The sequence below is a fragment of the Schistocerca nitens genome, chromosome 7 (assembly GCF_023898315.1).
Source record: "Schistocerca nitens isolate TAMUIC-IGC-003100 chromosome 7, iqSchNite1.1, whole genome shotgun sequence".
Classification (NCBI taxonomy): Eukaryota; Metazoa; Arthropoda; class Insecta; order Orthoptera; family Acrididae; genus Schistocerca; species Schistocerca nitens.
The window spans coordinates 514,356,786-514,379,207 of record NC_064620.1 but is presented as its reverse complement, the minus strand read 5'-3'; the positions used below and the strand labels follow the sequence as shown (position 1 = coordinate 514,379,207).

General features: G+C 44.2%; 1 protein-coding gene and 1 pseudogene across 1 annotated transcript in view; one reads left to right on the top strand and one right to left on the bottom strand.

Moving 5' to 3' along the window:
* LOC126195714 (uncharacterized) overlaps positions 1 to 22,422 on the bottom strand; it is a 586,112-nt gene that overhangs the window by 122,015 nt on the left and 441,675 nt on the right. The window lies entirely within an intron of this gene.
* LOC126196543 (5S ribosomal RNA) lies at positions 20,651 to 20,768 on the top strand (annotated as a pseudogene).

Here is a 22,422-nt window from a genome sequence, read left to right as displayed (position 1 = left end):
GATATTTGTAACCATACGTGACGTCACTGCCGCAGAGCTCGGCGTGCGTAAGCGCACTGAACATGAAACATTGACCTTCAATGACTATCCGGCAGAACACTCACTCCTTCCATTTGTCTATGATCAGCAGAGTGAGAATCACCATAATCATTTCCGCTACCACTATCTACGCCACCTAAACGAATTATTATCGACGAAAAAGATTTCTTGCTGCACGTATTCGCGCTCAATTTTTTCACGTGTTTGCACAACAGAATCAGCACATTCTTTCGAAATTGAATTAAATACCTCCTACCACAAATGTTTCACAGTTGCTAAGTTGCAGAGAACATTCCTCGAAGCTACCCAACCTTTCGAACAGATCACACATTCCTGTTGGGTTTCATTCCGGATGGTGAGAAGGATGGCGTAAAACAACGTGACCACTATCGACGGAATACTCGACGGTTCCTTGCATTGTTCTTCGAACTAGCTCATATAGAACAGGTTCCTGCATGTCATCCTTCGTCAGCCACTTTCTGATATCGTCTTTCGTAGAATTAGACGTTGCAGCTTTGTTAATTTTAACTTTGTAATATGGAGCGTTGTCGAAATTGGTACTGAGTAAGGTTTTAAACTGGGAATCACATTTTCTGTGTTGGTTGGTGCCGGCCGGTGTGGCCGAGCGGTTTTAGGCACTACAGTCTGGAACCTCGCGACCGCTACGGTCGCAGGTCCGAGTCCTGTCTTGGGCATGGATGTGTGTGATGTCCTTAGGATAGTTAGGTTTAAGTAGTTCTAAGTTCTAGGGGACTGATGACCTTAGACGTTAAGTCCCATAGTGCTCAGAGCCATTTGAGCCATTTATTCTTTCATGTGGGTGTGATAATCTCCCACTGCTTGATTTTACTTCCACATGACAAACGGATTAAGTATAACGCTATTCTCACTTCGTGCATGACTTATTATTAGGCGTGTCCCCCTGACACCGGTTTGAGGAGACCATGAGTTTTATTTTCACTCCACGATTTCCCATTTACGTGTGACGATAAATGTGTTTCATCAACGTAAAATTGTTGTAAACTGTTCTCCTAACAACAACCTCATCAAAACTATCACTGTCCAGACCAGGGGTCGGCAAGTAATTTAAGAAGGGATCCTGATACTTTTGAAAATTTTTGTTGAAGTCCAGAAGAAAATCCTCATACACTTAACTAATTTTTTTATTTTAATTTTCTCTCACATAATAATATGTAATGCAATACATGGCCTTATTATTATACAAAAATTCAGAAAAGAGCTCGTATTCCTTAGTAATGTTTTATTTTAATTTTCACTCTCAAACGAATATGAAATACAATAGATAAGAGACCTCTGTACTGAAGTATCCAGAAAAAAACATATTCTGTACGATCTTTTACTTTAATCATTACTCACAAAATGTGAGATCAACAGATAGGCATATTTGTAATAAAAAGTCGATGCGAGAAATTACATTTGCGGTCTTGAGCCAGTTTCTTAAAGTTAGATTCACGTGAGAAACAGATGATGCGAATGTGGCTTCAAGATGGTGGCCATTAATGACGAGCGATACTTGTTCTACAAAAAATTCACTTTTTTAAATGAAATTTCATAAGAATATGGGGAGCCACACACAGTTGCCAAGTATGCGGCAAATTTTTTGCTGTGTTCATATTTTTCTGGGATATGTTTGCTCCAAAATTCTTCAACGGATGCAGTTTTATATATTTGCAAGTTAATGTGTTCCTCCAAGTCTTTTATCTCCATTTGGAGTAAAGGCTCGGAAAGGCATTACAGCTTCGCAGCCACATCCAGGGGCGACTCTTGAAGTCGGTCAATGGGGGAAGAGGTTTGGGGGAATGGAATATCGCTTAACAAAAGGAGAGTTTGGGTCCTCTACCGACAAACTGGTAAAATTTGACGCCTATTTTAAGTTAAAAGATATTTATTGGTTTAGACAGTAAGCTATTTTCCACTCTTAATCTTTTGTTAAAATGTGTTTGAAATACATTGTAATGTATATTGCTACATAATTATTAAAAAAAGTGATTGAGTCTGTTGGAGTAATACATTCGTTGATTTCTGAAGTTATTTTATTTTATCCAGTGTAATATGATACTCCATGGGGGGAGCCTATAGCCCCCATAGCCCCCCCCCCCCTTGCCACCACCGCCCTGGCCACATCCATCCATTCTGCCGCTGGAGAAACTTCGAAAGGTGCTTTTAAGAATAGCGACAGAATGTCTGTCTCTGAAAAGTCTTGGACTCTTGCTGCAAATGCCTTCTTAAGATTTGACTATACTGAGAATACTGAAATGTCTACCTCTGAATTATTTTTATATTCAAAAATTGTTGGAAAGTGTAAAAATTCTTGACTTGCAATGTCTTTTTCAAAGATATCCAGCTTGCGACGGAAAGAAGACACACTTGCGCAACAACAGACTTTTTCTGTTCAAAAAGAGCCATGGCCACTTCCAGCATGGGGGAACCATACCTAAGAGTGCGCTGTTAATGAATAACCGTAAATATCTGGGAAGGAAATAGAAAAACGAATTCATTTTAGATTTGTATCTATTAACATAAAATTTACATGTTCAGAAAACTATTGCAGCAAAGAGGTAATACTTTTATTGAACTTTTTAAAAATACAAAAAACCTGCGCTTAAGAGTGCGTAAAACAGTCTCAAAGATTACGCATTTAGCAGACGTCACAAATGAACACCCCATCATCCTCAAGTGAAGACCACTGTTGGTACCACCATCTCCCACATTTAATGCACAGCCCTATGGAATCGCCAAATTCTCTAATCACAGCTTTCAGTCTTTTCCTTAAAGCAGACTCCTTCGTACTAAGAGCTTTCTTCATTTTCAGTTCGTTTATCTGGCCACCTTGAGCAGCTCTTCAGTTTAGATGAGCTTCCTGTCCGATTTTCACAGTAATTTGAACTCATTCAGAAACAAAATCTATTCTTCAGACTCCCCAACACACTCAAGAGATACAAATTTGCAGTTGTGCCCTAAAGATAACGCACACAGTCTTTGGGGACATTATATGCGCGCTCTTTCGTACAGAAACAATGATTACCAGCGAAGTCAACGGATAGCAGCACGCATCACATTTGCAAAGCATGTGGATGCAGTATGGCAGACTGCAAGCTAGCCTTTCAAAATTCAATCAAGAAGTAAAGGCTATTGCTCGTGTATTCTGTTGTACAGTGTGTAAACTTTTAGATGGCAGACCTCTCCCTAGTCCTGAATCGGTAGAAGTCGGTAAACGTCGGGAGGCTTCGGTAGGCACGCAGTTTCGACTGCTGCCAACATTACGTAGCTGACTGTGTTGTACAAGGTAGCCATTGTCGTCTGCTTCGTTATTGTTTTGCGCTGTACTGTTCTGCGTGTTTTTATTGTGCAGTTGGGCTAAACATTATCAAAATGAGTGAAGAGGCAGTTGCTGGCCCATCTCGGGAGTTGCCAACAACCCCTACCGGTAGGCCTACGGTTAGAAGGAAACCAGTATTACGTAGCGATGCTCGCAAAACTATATTGCGTCTGATTGAATGCTGCGAGAGGGAAAGGGAGCAGAAAAAATTGCTTCACCCCATTTACAAATCTTCAGTGAGAGCTGCTACATACACAGGACAAAGCATGCGTAGCATTGGAAGATTCAAACAGTTTTCCAAGAATCATCCTGGCGTATCACCACAAACGCCTGGCAAGAAAAGGTGAGTTTCCATTTCAGATATTTTGTCCACGATCACTTTGAAGGAGCCCCCTATTTCGTCCGAATTACCTTATATTTCATTTTTCCTTGCTACCGTATTGCAGTCGGATGAATTGTTTGTGAGCGCATAGTAGACAAACATATATATATATATATATATATATATATATATATATATATATACAGGGTGTTTCAAAAATGACTGGTATATTTGAAACGGCAATAAAAACTAAACAAGCAGCGAAGAAATACACCGTTTGTTGCAGTATGCTTGGGACAACAGTACATTTTCAGGCAGACAAACTTTCGAAATTACAGTAGTTACAATTTTCAACAACAGATGGTGCTGCGGTCTGGGAAACTCTATAGTACGATATTTTCCACATATCCACCATGCGTAGCAATAATATGGCGTAGTCTCTGAATGAAATTACCCGAAACCTTTCACAACGTGTCTGGTGGAATGGCTTCACATGCAGATGAGATGTACTGCTTCAGCTGTTCAATTGTTTCTGGATTCTGGCGGTACACCTGGTCTTTCAAGTGTCCCCACAGAAAGAAGTCACAGGGGTTCATGTCTGGCGAATAGGGAGGCCAATCCACGCCGCCTCCTGTATGTTTCGGATAGCCCAAAGCAATCACACGATCATCGAAATATTCATTCAGGAAATTAAAGACGTCGGCCGTGCGATGTGGCCGGGCACCATCTTGCATAAACCACGAGGTGTCCGCAGTGTCGTCTAAGGCAGTTTGTACCGCCACAAATTCACGAAGAATGTCCAGATAGCGTGATGCAGTAATAATTTCGGATCTGAAAAATGGGCCAATGGTTCCTTTGGAAGAAATGGCGGCCCAGACCAGTACTTTTTGAGGATGCAAGGACGATAGGACTGCAACATGGGGCTTTTCGGTTCCCCATATGCGCCAGTTCTGTTTATTGACGAAGCCGTCCAGGTAAAAAGAATCTTCGTCAGTAAACCAAATGCTGCCCACATGCATATCGCCGTCATCAATCCTGTGCACTATATCGTTAGCGAATGTCTCTCATGCAGCAATGGTAGCGGCGCTGAGGGGTTGCCGTGTTTGAATTTTGTATGGATAGAGGTGTAAACTCTGGCGCATGAGACGATACGTGGACGTTGGCGTCATTTGGACCGCAGCTGCAACACGGCTAACGGAAACCCGAGGCCGCTGTTGGATCACCTGCTGCACTAGCTGCGCGTTGCCCTCTGTGGTTGCCGTACGCGGTCGCCCTACCTTTCCAGCACGTTCATCCGTCACGTTCCCAGTACGTTGTAATTTTTCAAACAGATCCTTTATTGTATCGCTTTTCGGTCCTTTGGTTACATTAAACCTCCGTTGAAAACTTTGTCTTGTTGCAACAACACTGTGTTCTAGGCGGTGGAATTCCAACACCAGAAAAATCCTCTGTTCTAAGGAATAAACCATGTTGTCTACAGCACACTTGCACGTTGTGAACAGCACACGCTTACAGCAGAAAGACGATGTACAGAATGGCGCACCCACAGACTGTGTTGTCTTCTATATCTTTCACATCACTTGCAGCGCCATCTGTTGTTGAAAATTGTAACTACTGTAATTTCGAAAGTTTGTCCGCCTGAAAATGTACTGTTGTCCCAAGCATATTGCAACAAACGGTGTATTTCTATCGCTGCTCGTTTAGTTTTTATTGCCGTTGCAAATATACCGGTCATTTTTGAAACACCCTATATATATTTTAATGTACACGACTATTTCAGTTTCGTTTACGAACAACATTTAAAGCGAGTTTTACTTCCAAGCCTTTCGTCAGCTTTCGTGTAAGCAAGACGCGCAATTTGTAGTGCCAGAACTGCAACTGGTAGGCGTCCCTTGTCCCCTCCCCCCTGCCCCCCCCCCCCCCGGCTCCTCTCCCCTCGCCAGCCAAAGGTTTCTTCCTCCTCTCCCCGCACTCCCCTCACAACTCTGTCGTCTTACAGTTAACACACTGTATAGCTTATACTCCAGGGTATCAGAACAACATCAAGAAAGCTGAAAAGTGATTACCTGTTTCACTTCGGAAACACAGGATGTCTTCACACAACTTGTACAAGGTGTTTCTAGTACCACCTTGAATACAAGTTGGTGGCGAGCTGATCAGTTTAGTCAACTGTCAGGAACAGCCGGCCGGGGTGGCCGAGCGGCTCTAGGCGCTACAGTCTGGAACCGCGACCGCTACGGTCGCAGGTGGAATCCTGCCTCGGGCATGGATGTGTGTGATGTCCTTAGGTTAGTTAAGTTTAAGTAGTTCTAAGTTCTAGGGGACTGATGACCTCAGAAGTTAAGTCCCATAGTGCTCAGAGCCATTTGAGCCATTTGTCAGGAACACAAGCTGCGCTCTCTTTTGGACTGCGCATTCTTTGGCACATTTACCCTAATTTTTTTTACTATCTCAGAGTCTGGTACTTTCATTAAGCGTCCGACACACACGCAACGCCGGCCGCGGTGGTCTAGCGGTTCTGGCGCTGCAGTCCGGAACTGCGGGACTGCTACGGTCGCAGGTTCGAATCCTGCCTCGGGCATGGGTGTGTGTGATGTCCTTAGGTTAGTTAGGTTTAAGTAGTTCCAAGTTCTAGGGGACTTATGACCTAAGATGTTGAGTCCCATAGTGCTCAGAGCCATTTGAACCATTTTTTTTTTTTTAACACACGCAACATTGCTTCGGCATATTTTCCTGAAGGCCGTCCTTTTTTTTTTTTTTTTTGTAAGAAGTTCAATATGTCTGGAGTTCTTCTTGGGTTTAAATTGGCACTTTCAACAAAAGTGGAAATGTGCGTTTGGCGTCCTTGCCCGGGTGGCCCATTATGGTGCAGGTCTTATTACATTCGACGCCACATTAGGCGACCTGTGCGCCGGATGGGGATGAAATGACGATGAAAATAACACAACACCAGTCCCTGAGCGGAGAAAATCCCCGACGCAATCGGGAATCGAACTCGGGCCCCTTAGGACGGCAGTCCGTCACGTAGACCATTCAGCTATCGGGGCGGACAGGGCACTTTCAACAAGAGCCACAGTTCTGTTGCATATGAGGCAAACCGGGACAGCTCCTGACCTATCAGGTAGCGCAAAACAATATTGTTCAGTCCACTCAGTGAGAAAACTCGTATTTTCACTATCAACTTTATGCTCTTTAGGATCCATATCGGCGCAAAAGAAACGTTATAAGCCTCGATAATAACGAAGCGCTCTGTACAAGATCGCTGTAACTACTGACGAAATGTCGGTAAAGTTTGTGTACTTTATTTAGATTCATTCTTTATAAAAATACAAGCGCCCGGCACGCAGCACGCGCTGACGCACTGCGAAGGAGCTACTTCCGTGTCAAAATATGATCGACATAGCATGCTGCGCCGGCCGGCCAGTTTGCTCCCTTCTGCCCCCTCTCTTCGGTGCACTCTCCTGCGGTTCTCAGCATAGCAACAAGCCTTTAAGCTACCTATAACTAACCATTAAGAACCAATAAATATTCAGGAGGTAATTGTACACAACTAGGGAACTAGGGAAAATTATAAGGGTGGCGCTTTAACGAATTGTTACACACAGAAAAATATTTTTTTAAATAATATGAGTTCATAATTCATGCTTTCAAAATATTTTTGGCGGTCCAGTTTTCGACCTTCCGTGGTCCCGACTTGGACCGCTGTCTACCAGTTGCCGATCGCTGGTCTAGACTATCAATGTGTATACATGTTTCTGCGTCTCCGATTCTTATTTGGTGTTACAAATTTCCTTCCTCTGGCACATTTCGATAGCGTACTTGGCCTTTTAATTTCCTGGATAGTGCTACGCGAAGCGCCTTTGACCACATAGGTGCTCAGCTGAACTTGCTGCATCGGAATGTTCCTTCCATGGGAGGACTCATCTTCCATAAAAATTAAAACGTTATCTATTCAGTTTTCCGCTTTTCAGTTTTGAAGTACTAATACGCGCCATAACTTATACTGTACTCACAACGGACAAATGATGAAAGAGCAGGAAACGAGGAAACGGAATGCACAGAAGGAACATGAGATCGTTTCAAAAATGCGATCAAAAAGGCATCTAAGGAAACGCTTGGAGTCAAGGAGAGGGAAAAAGTAAAGAAAGAATGGGTAACACCAGATGTGATAACCAGGATGGATGATCGCAGGAAATGGAAAACTGTAAACACAGAAGAAGGGAAGGGCAACTACAGGAGGTTAAATAATGAAATAAGAAGGGAGACAGAATAAGCAAAGGAGAAACGGCTGACAGAAAAGTGTGACAAGATAGAGAAATTAGAGAAAGAAGGACAAAATGGTGTACAAAGAAGCAATGGATTTGACATTCAGGGAAAAGAGAAACAACAATGGACTAAAGAAAGTAGTGGCAGCAGACGGTAAAATGGTGAGTGAATCCCAAGAAATAATGAGAAGATGGGAAGAAGATACAGAATGGCTATAAGCTGCAGACAGCCGACCAAGTGAAGAAGACCTTGGGATAGAAGAAGAAGATAAAGCTGCAGATGATGACAAAGGAAATGGAATACTAACTAGTGAGATTGAAGAATCTTTGAAGGAGATGAAAAATGGAAAGGCAATGGGAATTGATGAGATTCCTGCGAAACTGTTAAAGTCATTGGAGAAAGAAGGGAAAAGGGAGTTGATTGAATTGTGTAATCAAATATACATGAGAGGAAATGCCCAAAGGACTTTACAGAAAGTATCTTAATACCTATAGAAAAGAAAAAGAACAGTAAAAAGTGTGAGGAACATAGAACAGTGAGTCTGTTATCGCATGCTGCCAAAGTCTTGCTGAGAATGCTCTACAGAAGGCTATATAGAAAGGTGAAATGCGTAATAGGAGATGAACAACTTGGTTTCAGGCGAGGAGTGGGAACTAGAGATGCCATTGGCCTACTGAGAGTGATAGGGGAGAGGTACGGAGAAGAAAAGGAAGGTGTCTCTTGTATTCATTGATCTTGAGAAGGCTTTTGACATGGAGTTGACTGGAGGTATAGACGGCTAATTAGAAATTTATATTTGAACCAGAGAGTAAGAGTAAGAATAGGACGTGTGATGAGTGAAAAAATAGAACTGTTTCTCACCAACACTGTTCAATATATATCTGGAGGAAATTATTAGTGAAAGTTTTGATAGAAGGAGAGGAGTTTGTATAGGGGGTCGGAGAGTGGAGTTTATAAGACTTGCAGACGACATGGTTGTGATGGCAGAGACTGCAAGAGAGATGGAACAAATGTTAGATGGTCTAAACACAAAATTAGAAGAATATGGAATGAAGACTAACAAGAAGAAAACGAAAAGCATGGTAATTGGAAGAAAGGGGAGAAAATGTCGTATGAAAATAGGGGGAGAAGAAGTAGAGCAAACGAATAACTTCTATTACTTGGGAAGTGTAATAAAGGATGATATGAAAAGAATTGCAATGGCAAAAGAAACATTCAAGAGGAAACAGAAATTACTTTGTGGACCACTAAACAAAGATCTGAGGAAAAGACTTGCCAAATGTTACATCTGGAGCGTTGCACTATATGGTGTGGAGACCTGGACACTGAGGAAGGAAGATGAAAGAAGATAGGAGGCACTAGAGATTTGGATATGGAGAAGAATGGAAAAAGTGAAAAGGGAAGACTAAGTAAGGAATGAAGAAGTATTAAGAAGAATTGGAGAAGAAAGAAACATGCTGCAAGTCATCAGAGAGAAAACGGAACTGGATTGGACATTGTTTGAGGAGGAACTGTTTATTGAAGGAAGGAATAGAAGGAATGGTGGAGGGAAAAAGGGGAAGAGGTAAAAGAAGATATCAAATGCTGGACAATATCAAAGGAGACAAATATTCAGAAATAAAAAGACTGGATATGGATAGACAAAAGTGGAAGAGGCTTAACCCACGACAAGACCTGCCGTAAGGCAGAATACCATACGATTGCTACCACAACGGACACACGTGGAAAACTGAAGGCAGCCAAATGTATTATCGCTGAACAGTATCACTCTACGCATGCGCAGTGTCCAGTCGGCAGTTACATTGTAACGGTCGCGAAGCTTTCAGATACGTGGCGCGGAGTATGGTGTATATTCTTGTGACTTTAGCATGGAAGTCGGTAACTATTGGGAATCGCTAAGAAAGAGAGAGAGAGAGAGAGAAGATCAAACAAAACGTTACAGACAGTTTGTGAACGTAACAGCAGTCAGGCGGAAACAAGAGGGCCGCCAGGCGTGAATGGCGAGGCGTCGCGTAGCAAGCGTTGTAATTATGCCCGGCACGTTACAGGCGACACACAACGTACGAGCCAGTGACAATGGAAACGGCTGCATGGCCGTTTCCTGTTTGCCGGAGGTCTCGAGGTATTAGGCGTCAAAATCACCTTAATCCTTGTAACCGCTCTTTAGAGAGTGGGTATTCAGAAACGAATATTAGATTAAATTCTGTAATACGAAATGACCCGAGCCAAAAAACGGTAGTTATATATCGAAGTAATGGTTATTTAAAATTTTACAGAGAGTAGATATTTGAAATAGAGTAACGCAAAGTACTACAAAGGGAATCCAAGGAAGACGTAATAGAGTTGTGTTTTGTTTTGAATATAATATATAAATCAATGCGCAGCATTGTTAGCTCTCTTGAGTCTTTGTTTTCAATGGTGCATGTTCGCAGTGTTCTGTTGTAGTCGGAAGTTAGGGATTATAAGCCTAATTAAATATCATTCTGATAACTAGAATAGACATTGGAGTGGTGGATAATAGATTATTTTGAGATATTGGGACAGAAAATAGTTGGACCGTATCATACTAATATCTTTGCCGATGGTTGTCAAGGCGATTCTGCTAATAAAGTGCCCGTGAAAATACTTAATTTGTGCTGAACAGACATTGAAAGAACTCGAACTTATAGTTAATATCGTGTCGTGAGAATCAATTATCAATTTATTTTTTATTTGTTAGTACAACTCATGGACAAAAAGTTCCCAAAGTTCCAATGTTGAAATCGCATCCGAAGTGCCTGAAAATTAATTAAGTGTAACGCGGCCTCCCTGCTACGCCCACCTTTTGAAGCAGCACCTCAATACCAGCTCAGTGAACAACGATTCTGTGTATTACTTTCAACCAAAAGTGTGCGGGATGCATCTAGAAGGTCGTGATACATAGTCTTTGGTTTTATAGATCATCTTTTACTGTTCCGTACCTTATAAACGATTCTCTAAATTCACTCATATGCAAACGATGCCCTAAAAACACATTTGCATCTGCTACAGTTGTCAGAATGGCAACATATGATGCAGTTATTGTATTTAATGATGGGAACGTCGGGAGGATGAAGCTATTAGGAAGAATGGGCTTCAAGATGGAAATTTTACCCAAGACATCCTCAGAAAAATAGATTTACAGCCTGTCTCTGCAGCTGAAAAGTCAGTTGAAGACCTGATAAAGGAAATAAGACAGACAACAAGAAACCAGAAGAGAAGCCTTGAAGGGAAAGATGACCCAGAGAACAAATGTGGTACCTTCTGAAGAAGTGACAGAAGGAAAAAGTTACGTTGAACTTTAAATTGCGTTACCTGAAAAGTTTGTTTTTTAAAGTTTATGTACCTTTTCCTCAGTTTCTATGAATGCTAGAATTATGAAATTTTGTACACATATTTCTGTAAACCTAATAAACGTTGTCTCAAGAGCAAATTTTGAAATTCTGATTGCAAGCTGAGATATGGAGCAAAGTGCTTGGAATTTTGCATGAATTTAAAATTGTACTTGTGGAATTATAATTAAAAAATTATGAAAATTCACCTATTTGACCTATTCCAAAAACCTCACGAGAGAAGCTTAAAATATATAAAGAGATGAAATACAGAAATTTTTGTAGAAATCTGTTGGATAGTTTCTGAGAAAAAGGAACATACATTATTTTTCGAAAATAAAACTTCAAATTTCATTCAAATAAAGTTGAATATGTATAATCAAAGGATTTTATATGTAAATCTGTTACTTTCATGTAAAGCATGGTACAAAATTTCATTGCCATATCTCCAAAACTGTGGATTTGGTGCATTTTTGAAATAGTGTGTGTTTTTCATCAAGGTCGCCCCTTAAGAAAATTAGACATCGTAAAGCCAGAGACATATTTATGATGTATCAGATATTAATGGTAAAGAACAGTTTCGTGGTACGGAATGACTGTTATTATACCGAAACGATACACACTAGGATCAACTCCTTCTTCATTTATTCACCAGTGCCACCTCTCATTAATTTAAGTAGTGAATGGTGTCAATAAAATAGAATATATACGAGACTTTCTCTGTGTTTTCTAAATCCCAAAAATCAGCTAGTACATAGACAATTATATCTGTGAATATTCAAGGGTTATTGAGAAAATCTGATCAGCCTGTTACAAACAGGTAATAGGATTTAACGAAGGCATATTGACTACGAAGGTAACTAAATCAAATTAGTTGGGGAAAAAAAATTAGAAAAAATAGACTGGAACCCGAATGCTATGTTATTCCCGAATAATAAATAAAATCACTGTCTTTGGATACTTCGTGGTTGAAAGTGTATGAAATATCTCAGGAAATAGAAAACGAGATCAATTTTCGATTGATAGTTCACACAATTAGATTCACAACGTGATTCAAAGATGTTTTATGCCCGACACACACGGCAGGGAATGGTTCTCTACTAGCCGGGACATATACAGGGTGTTTCAAAAATGACCGGTATATTTGAAACGGCAATAAAAACTAAACGAGCAGCGATAGAAATACACCGTTTGTTGCAATATGCTTGGGACAACAGTACATTTTCAGGCGGACAAACTTTCGAAATTACAGTAGTTACAATTTTCAACAACAGATGGCGCTGCAAGTGGTGTGAAAGATATAGAAGACAACGCAGTCTGTGGGTGCGCCATTCTGTACGTCGTCTTTCTGCTGTAAGCGTGTGCTGTTCACAACGTGCAAGTGTGCTGTAGACAACATGGTTTATTCCTTAGAACAGAGGATTTTTCTGGTGTTGGAATTCCACCGCCTAGAACACAGTGTTGTTGCAACAAGACGAAGTTTTCAACGGAGGTTTAATGTAACCAAAGGACCGAAAAGCGATACAATAAAGGATCTGTTTGAAAAATTACAACGTACTGGGAACGTGACGGATGAACGTGCTGGAAAGGTAGGGCGACCGCGTACGGCAACCACAGAGGGCAACGCGCAGCTAGTGCAGCAGGTGATCCAACAGCGGCCTCGGGTTTTTCCGTTCGCCGTGTTGCAGCTGCGGTCCAAATGACGCCAACGTCCACGTATCGTCTCATGCGCCAGAGTTTACACCTCTATCCATACAAAATTCAAACACGGCAACCCCTCAGCGCCGCTACCATTGCTGCACGAGAGACATTCGCTAACGATATAGTGCACAGGATTGATGACGGCGATATGCATGTGGGCAGCATTTGGTTTACTGACGAAGATTCTTTTTACCTGGACGGCTTCGTCAATAAACAGAACTGGCGCATATGGGGAACCGAAAAGCCCCATGTTGCAGTCCCATCGTCCCTGCATCCTCAAAAAGTACTGGTCTGGGCCGCCATTTCTTCCAAAGGAATCATTGGTCCATTTTTCAGATCCGAAACGATTACTGCATCACGCTATCTGGACATTCGTCGTGAATTTGTGGCGGTACAAACTGCCTTAGACGACACCGCGAACACCTCGTGGTTTATGCAAGATGGTGCCCGGCCACATCCCACGGCCGACGTCTTTACTTTCCTGAATGAATATTCCGATGATCGTGTGATTGCTTTGGGCTATCCGAAACATACAGGAGGCGGCGTGGATTGGCCTCCCTATTCGCCAGACATGAACCCCTGTGACTTCTTTCTGTGGGGACACTTGAAAGACCAGGTGTACCGCCAGAATCCAGAAACAATTGAACAGCTGAAGCAGTACATCTCATCTGCATGTGAAGCCATTCCGCCAGACACGTTGTCAAAGGTTTCCGGTAATTTCATTCAGAGACTACGCCATATTATTGCTACGCATGGTGGATATGTGGAAAATATCGTACAATAGAGTTTCCCAGACCGCAGCGCCATCTGTTGTTGAAAATTCTAACTACTGTAATTTCGAAAGTTTGTCTGCCTGAAAATGTACTGTTGTCCCAAGCATATTGCAACAAACGGTGTATTTCTATCGCTGCTGGTTTAGTTTTTATTGACGTTTCAAATATACCGGTCATTTTTGAATATATATCTTGTGAGATCAGCTCCGCTGCCGAAGGGGGGGAAACGGCGAAGCGATATCTGTGCAGTCACGACGACGGTGGGTATGAGGGCATTCCTTAATCTTTTTCGATACAAAACTGGGTGAAATTCCATCCGGCAATTAATGTAATTACCGATTCCACTTTGCTTGGTCCCGGCCACCAAAAAAATGGTTCAAATGGCTCTGAGCACTATGGGACTTAACATCTGAAGTCATCAGTCCCCTAGAACTTAGAACTACTTAAACCTAACTAACCTAAGGACAACACACACATCCATGCCCGAGGCAGGATTCGAACTGGCGATCGTAGCGATCGCGCGGTTCCAGACTGAAGCGCTAGAATCGCTCGGCCACTCCGGCCGGCCCCGGCCAACATCTTGCCTTTATCTTTATCTCTACAAACACATAGAAAATATGTGGCAGAGAGTATTTACTATTCTGTCACTTATGAACGGTACTTCTCTTTCCATTTGCGCGAGTGGCGTGGGAAAAATGATAGCCGAAACGCCCCTATGAGGACTGTAATTAGTCTAATATTGTCCTCGCGATCCTACAGGAACGGGGGTTGTATTACATTCCTAGAGTCATTCGTTAATGTTGGATCCTGAGTCCTTATAAGTAGGCACGCACAGGATATTTTGCGTCTATCTCCAAGCGTCTACCACTGTAGTTTTTTTGCAGTGCTTCCATTTTATGCTGCGCTTCCGTGACATTCTTCGATGGATCAGCCAAACCTGTGACCAGTCGTGCTGACCTTCTCTGTATACGTTCAATGTCCACTGTTAGTCTCGTACACTTGAGCCATAATGTAGGATGGATTCTACGATAGTTGTGTAAGCAATCGCTTTTGAATACGGAAGGCATTTTCCTAGTCTTCTACCGACAAATCGAAGTCTACTATCTGCTCTACCTGCGACTGAGCCTACGTCATCGTTATAAATCATATCTCTATGAAGTGTTACACGTAGATACTTGTACCAGTTGGTTGATTCCAACTGTGAGTGATTGTCATTGTAATCGAAGGATAATACGTGTTTTTTGTGAAGGGCACAGTTTTACATTTATGAACGTTTAAAGCTAGTTGCAAGCCTTTGCAACGCTTTGCAAGCTTGTCGCAACGCTTTGGAAGCTTGTCGATATCTATTTGTGCAGCTTTTTTCAAACCGTATTTCATTATAGAGAACAGCATCACGTGTAAAAAGTTTGAAATTACTAATAGTATTTCCTGCGTGTTCGTTAATGTACAATATGAACAACAAGGGTCGCAGCATACTTCCTCGTGGCACGCCTGATGTTACTTCTACATCTGTAGATAACTTTCCATCCAAGATATCATGTTGCCTCGTCCTTACCAAGAAATCCTCAATCCACTCACAAATTTCACTACGATTGTACTTTCGATACTAAGCGTGACAGTAGTATTGAGTCAAATGGTTTTCGGAAGCCACGAAATGATGCATCTACCTGACCGTCTTGATCCATGTCTTCCAGGATGTCATGTGCGAAAAGCGCAACTTGGGTTTTGTAATATTTCTGACTTTACAGCTGACGTAATCTGGTTTGAGGTACCGTTGACATGTGGTTTATTCGGTACTTGTATCGTGAGAAAGAGCGCGTAGATGGTCGTGTCCTCCGTGGTTAGCTGCTGTGTTCGGAAGTAGCGCGCCAAAATCTTAAACTTTTGTTATTAATATTAGAAAAACTAAACAGTCAATTTACCTGCCTTTCATATAAAATCGTCTATAAATAGCAGGCAATCATTCCATTATTTCAAAACTGTTAACTACGAGCAGAATAATAAACGATTGTTAAACGAAAAGGCTGACGAAGCACTTCTGAGGTCATCGGGTCGCGCGTAACTTGGATGGGGGGCGAAGTGGTTCTTCTGTAAGATCAGAGCTGGACCGGCAGTCTCGGAGGGCAACATGTTGTCTGCCGCGTTCGGTATCAATTAATATTTAATTGGAAATCTCTGGTTTGTAAATTTAATAGCGCGTTCGGCGTCTCGGAGGACAGATACACTCCTGGAAATGGAAAAAAGAACACATTGACACCGGTGTGTCAGACCCACCATACTTGCTCCGGACACTGCGAGAGGGCTGTACAAGCAATGATCACACGCACGGCACAGCGGACACACCAGAAACCGCGGTGTTGGCCGTCGAATGGCGCTAGCTGCGCAGCATTTGTGCACCGCCGCCGTCAGTGTCAGCCAGTTTGCCGTGGCATACGGAGCTCCATCGCAGTCTTTAACACTGGCAGCATGCCGCGACAGCGTGGACGTGAACCGTATGTGCAGTTGACGGACTTTGAGCGAGGGCATATAGTGGGCATGCGGGAGGCCGGGTGGACGTACCGCCGAATTGCTCAACACGTGGGGCGTGAGGTCTCCACAGTACATCGATGTTGTCGCCAGTGGTCGGCGGAAGGTGCACGTGCCCGTCGACCTGGGACCGGACCGCAGAGACGCACGGATGCACGCCAAGACCGTAGGATCCTACGCAGTGCCGTAGGGGACCGCACCGCCACTTCCCAGCAAATTAGGGACACTGTTGCTCCTGGGGTATCGGCGAGGACCATTCGCAACCGTCTCCATGAAGCTGGGCTACGGTCCCGCACACCGTTAGGCCGTCTTCCGCTCACGCCCCAACATCGTGCAGCCCGCCTCCAGTGGTGTCGCGACAGGCGTGAATGGAGGGACGAATGGAGACGTGTCGTCTTCAGCGATGAGAGTCGCTTCTGCCTTGGTGCCAATGATGGTCGTATGCGTGTTTGGCGCCGTGCAGGTGAGCGCCACAATCAGGACTGCATACGACCGAGGCACACAGGGCCAACACCCGGCATCATGGTGTGGGGAGCGATCTCCTACACTGGCCGTAAACCACTGGTGATCGTCGAGGGGACACTGAATAGTGCACGGTACATCCAAACCGTCATCGAACCCATCGTTCTACCATTCCTAGACCGGCAAGGGAACTTGCTGTTCCAACAGGACAATGCACGTCCGCATGTATCCCGTGCCACCGAACGTGCTCTAGAAGGTGTAAGTCAACTACCCTGGCCAGCAAGTTCTCCGGATCTGTCCCCCATTGAGCATGTTTGGGACTGGATGAAGCGTCGTCTCACGCGGTCTGCACGTCCAGCACGAACGCTGGTCCAACTGAGGCGCCAGGTGGAAATGGCATGGCAAGCCGTTCCACAGGACTACATCCAGCATCTCTACGATCGTCTCCATGGGAGAATAGCAGCCTGCATTGCTGCGAAAGGTGGATATACACTGTACTAGTGCCGACATTGTGCATGCTCTGTTGCCTGTGTCTATGTGCCTGTGGTTCTGTCAGTGTGATCATGTGATGTATCTGACCCCAGGAATGTGTCAATAAAGTTTCCCCTTCCTGGGACAATGAATTCACGGTGTTCTTATTTCAATTTCCAGGAGTGTATATTGTCTGCCGCGGTCGGTATCAGATAAGACTTTCATAAGTCTGGTTTTTTGGCCATTTATGTTATTTGTGTTCTTTGGAAATTATTTGTGAGTTATAAAGTGGGGTACAAACTGTGCATTTTATCTTATTCTGCTAATGAAAAGCGAGTTGCATCCCTTTTAAACAAACCAGTTCAATATTTAATTATTTTTACAGTACCAGTTCCTCGCTAACGAACTCACGACCTAGTTGCTGTTTTTTGCGTAGGGAACAACTGTAGAAGACTGCAGGCTGGTAAACATTATTCACAACTTCACGCATTCGGGGCGGTGGAAGCAACTAGGCACCTCGTATACACTGAAATCTTAGAACAAATGAGACCAGTGACTCGTCATTTGTGGTAACACAGAGGAGATATGAAGTGAGGAAATTTATCACACACACGTAAATCCCTCAGCCTTATTTCTCTCTCTCTCTCTCTCTCTCTCTCTCTCTCTCTCTCTCTCTCTCCCTGTTGCACTTGCCTCAGTTTCTCGTCATTCATGTATCGGAATTCTTGTTGGATACTGTGGAGGAGGACATTCTGTTCAAGATACCTCATCTTAACTTTGGCTTATTAAAATTAGTAAAATGTCAGTAGCGTCTTTTGGAAAAATGTATGCAAAATCAACCAACAAACGGAAATACCCGGACAGATATAAATAATGAATAATTAAATTTGCGTTCGCAAATTATGGATACTTTATGTGTGATCTGTGTATTACATCTTAACAAAATTTACTCTGTCAGCGTCACATTCGGAATATCCAGACATCGGGTTTTAATGCTTTTGCACTTCAGGTCTCATAATGGAGAGGGTTGTATTTCGATCCTCTGCTCGTGGATTTAGCGCCCTACACGAGCAACCTATTCCACTTTCTCAAAAAATTGAAGTAGGCTGTCGAACATAATTAAAAGCTGTCCTACAACTGCCTGACAGGTATTTTGTAACTACTTAAAACGGCTTCAGACGAACCCGGGGATGATGTTACCCCACGAGAGATTCGCTCACCACCATTTTTACAAGGGTGACCGCTTCTTGCCTGATGAACACGCTAACTGAAAGTCTTTCAACACCATCACAAGCAAAGAAATTAAACAAATACTTTGATTATTGCTTATTCTGGTGCACCGTCGAAGGCAGTATGAATGCATTTTACCTCTCGTCAATGTCGACGTCTTAAGAAACAGGGCTATCGACTGGGCCATCTTAAAACTAAATCTGAGGTGGGAGCGACGGGGAATTTGCCTTGCGAGGAAAGTGAATAGGCAACTTCTTAAACATAGACGCAACCTATCCCGCGAAAGCCTAAGCACAAATTTTGAAGGACCAACGTTAAGTGAGGAATCTGGAGATGTACCAGAACGTATCCCTGCCGAAGGGGCCACGAAGACAAGATCAGGCTAATTAGTTAATTACAGCGCGCACAGAGTCGTTTAAACAATTATTCTTCACATGCTACCAACGCAAATGGAAAGGGAAGGAGTCTAACAACTGGTGCGACGGGAAGTACCCTTCGCCATGCACTTCACAGGGACTTGCAGTGTGTAGATGTAGATCTAGTAAATCAGCTTCTCGTTTTCCAAATTTCATTTGCGTTCTGCATTTATTCTCCTGATTTCACAATGTAAGGCGTCCGTTAACAACCAGAGCTGGGGAGACAAATATATGCACGGTAAGAGGAGGGTGGTCCACATTCAGCAAGGAGTAGTTAGAAGGTGCCCGACGTACCATATGTACGCTGCAGTGTTTACATGTTCCGAGGTTGGCAGGCCTTGCTCTCGTTGTTCGCTTACGAAGTTTACGGCTGCGTCCTGCGTGGAAGTGCGCTATAAAACGTTTTCATAGCGGCTAGCGCAGCAGAATATTACTCTCGCAGAGAAAGCTGGCTTACGACGTCATGCATTCAAGTCTTTGTTACAGGACGGGAGAGTCAGGACGCGGCACGGCAATAAAGACGCTTCCGCTAGTCAAGGACGGTTAACTAGCAGCCCGGCGACAGTGACCTATGAGTTCTGCAGACTAGAGATCGATGAAATTTACGAGGAGCTGGTAACGGAGCTCTAATATTTTGTACTCCCGCTGCGGAACTTGAATGTTTCCCAACTTCCGTCCCATCGAGTTCGTGAAGGTGTCCCGAGTAGTGGAGGTCACGTCTCGATTTCCACCGCTGATATGAATACACCGTTTGCATATTCTAATACCTTGCGTATTCTAAATGTCTTAGAATACGAGCTCTGTTCAAAAAATTTCGGAATTTTGTCCCCAAAATGTTTCTACGCTTTCTTTTTGTTATTGCGTTGGTCTCCTTCGAAATACTCTCCTCCACAATTCATACAACGCCGTTTCCACTTGCTGGATCGCGCGAAGCGCCGTCTGCGAATTTACTTTTGTCTCGTCTATCGTTGAAAATCTTCGTCCTTTCAACGGGGTTTATAACTTCGGAAATGAAAAGCGGTCCGCAGGGGCCAGGTCTGGAGAGCACGGAGAATGAGGCAACACAGTGATTTAGTTTTTTGTGCAGTAGACACGCACCAACATGTTGAACGTGCGCGTGGTTTATCGTGATTCGTAAGCCATGAATTGCCTCGCCACATTTCAGGCCGTTTCCTTCTCACATTTTCTCGCAGGCGTCGCAACGCGCCCCGATAATACCATCAATTAACAGTTTGTCCCTGTGGCACGAATTCACGATGAACTAATCCTTGAAAGTCAAAGAAAACTATCAGCATGGCTTTGACATTTGACCTGACCTGTCAAACTTTTTTGGTCTTGGAAAACCTTTCCTGGCCCATTGTGAAGATTGAACCTTGCTCTCAACATCATAACCGTAGACCCACGTCTCATCACCAGTTACGATTCTCGTAAGAAACATCTCATTCTTATTTGCACGATCCAAAAGCGCTTCATATTGCAGGACGAAGGTCTTTCTGGTCTTGACTCATGAGCCATGGGACGAACTTGGCGGCAACACAATGCATTCCAAGATTCTGTGTCAGTATTTCATGACATGATCCAAATGAAATGTTACAGTCTTCTGCAATCTCTCGGACAGTCAGTTTTCGATTAGCACGCACAATTTCGTTGACATTCCTGACATGTGCTTCGTCCGCAGACGTCGAAGGGCCTCCTGAATGAGAGTCATCCTAACTTCCGTCCGGCCATTTTTAAACCGTGTGAACTATTTGTCCCGCAACGGCCTTGCCGCAGTGGATGCACCGGTTCCCGTGAGATCACCGAAGTTAAGAGCTGTCGGGCGTGGTCGGCACTTGGATGGGTGACCATCCGGGCCGCCATGGGCTGTTGCCATTTTTCGGGGTGCACTCAGCCTCCTGATGCCAATTGAGGAGCTACTCGACCGAATAGTAGCGGCTTCGGTCAAGAATACCATCATACCGACTGGGAGAGCGGTGTGCTGACCCCATGCCCCTCCTATCCGCATCCGCCATGTGAGGATGACACGGCGGTCGGATGGTCCCGGTAGGCCACTCGTGGCCTCAAGACGGAGTGAGTGAACCATTCGTAACACCGAGTACGGCTTAAAGGCCCATCAACGTAGGCTTCCTGCATCACTTGGTGTGTCTCTGCAAACGTTTTCTTAAGTTTCACGCAAAATTTAATGCAGGCACCTTGCTCCTCTAAGGCTGCCATCTCGAAATTCGCCAACTGTGCGAAACAACGTTCTACTCAATACAGTACTGAACAATAACTAAGACACATACAACAATGAAACTTCCAGCGGTTACATATTAACCACAGCCGTGTGCAGGGATGCCAACCGCATTTCGCTCCAACACACCACTGGCGCAAAATTACGAATGTTCCGGAATTTTTTTAACAGACTTCGATTATTGAACTGGAAGTGAAGGTGTTAAAAAGTGACTGAATGCATGGTATCCGGTGACTATACGTGAAACAGAATTAATTAAAAAAAGAAAAGTAATTTGAAAGGCGTAGCTATTGTTCTGATGTGACGCATTCCTATCTCAGTTTGGTACAGGGGTTGTACAAAAATATGGAAACACCGCGAGAAATGCATGCTTGAACGTAATTGAAGATGCTAGCCAACCTGCACGTTGCGTTGTTGTACACACCTGGAAATGGAAAAAAGAACACATTGACACCGGTGTGTCAGACCCACCATACTTGCTCCGGACACTGCGAGAGGGCTGTACAAGCAATGATCACACGCACGGCACAGCGGACACACCAGGAACCGCGGTGTTGGCCGTCGAATGGCGCTAGCTGTGCAGCATTTGTGCACCGCCGCCGTCAGTGTCAGCCAGTTTGCCGTGGCATACGGAGCTCCATCGCAGTCTTTAACACTGGTAGCATGCCGCGACAGCGTGGACGTGAACCGTATGTGCAGTTGACGGACTTTGGGCGAGGGCGTATAGTGGGCATGCGGGAGGCCGGGTGGACGTACCGCCGAATTGCTCAACACGTGGGGCGTGAGGTCTCCACAGTACATCGATGTTGTCGCCAGTGGTCGGCGGAAGGTGCACGTGCCCGTCGACCTGGGACCGGACCGCAGCGACGCACGGATGTACGCCAAGACCGTAGGATCCTACGCAGTGCCGTAGGGGACCGCAACGCCACTTCCCAGCAAATTAGGGACACTGTTGCTCCTGGGGTATCGGCGAGGACCATTCGCAACCGTCTCCATGAAGCTGGGCTACGGTCCCGCACACCGTTAGGCCGTCTTCCTCTCACGCCCCAACATCGTGCAGTCCGCCTCCAGTGGTGTCGCGACAGGCGTGAATGGAGGGACGAATGGAGACGTGTCGTCTTCAGCGATGAGAGTCGCTTCTGCCTTGGTGCCAATGATGGTCGTATGCGTGTTTGGCGCCGTGCAGGTGAGCGCCACAATCAGGACTGCATACGACCGAGGCACACAGGGCCAACACCCGGCATCATGGTGTGGGGAGCGATCTCCTACACTGGCCGTAAACCACTGGTGATC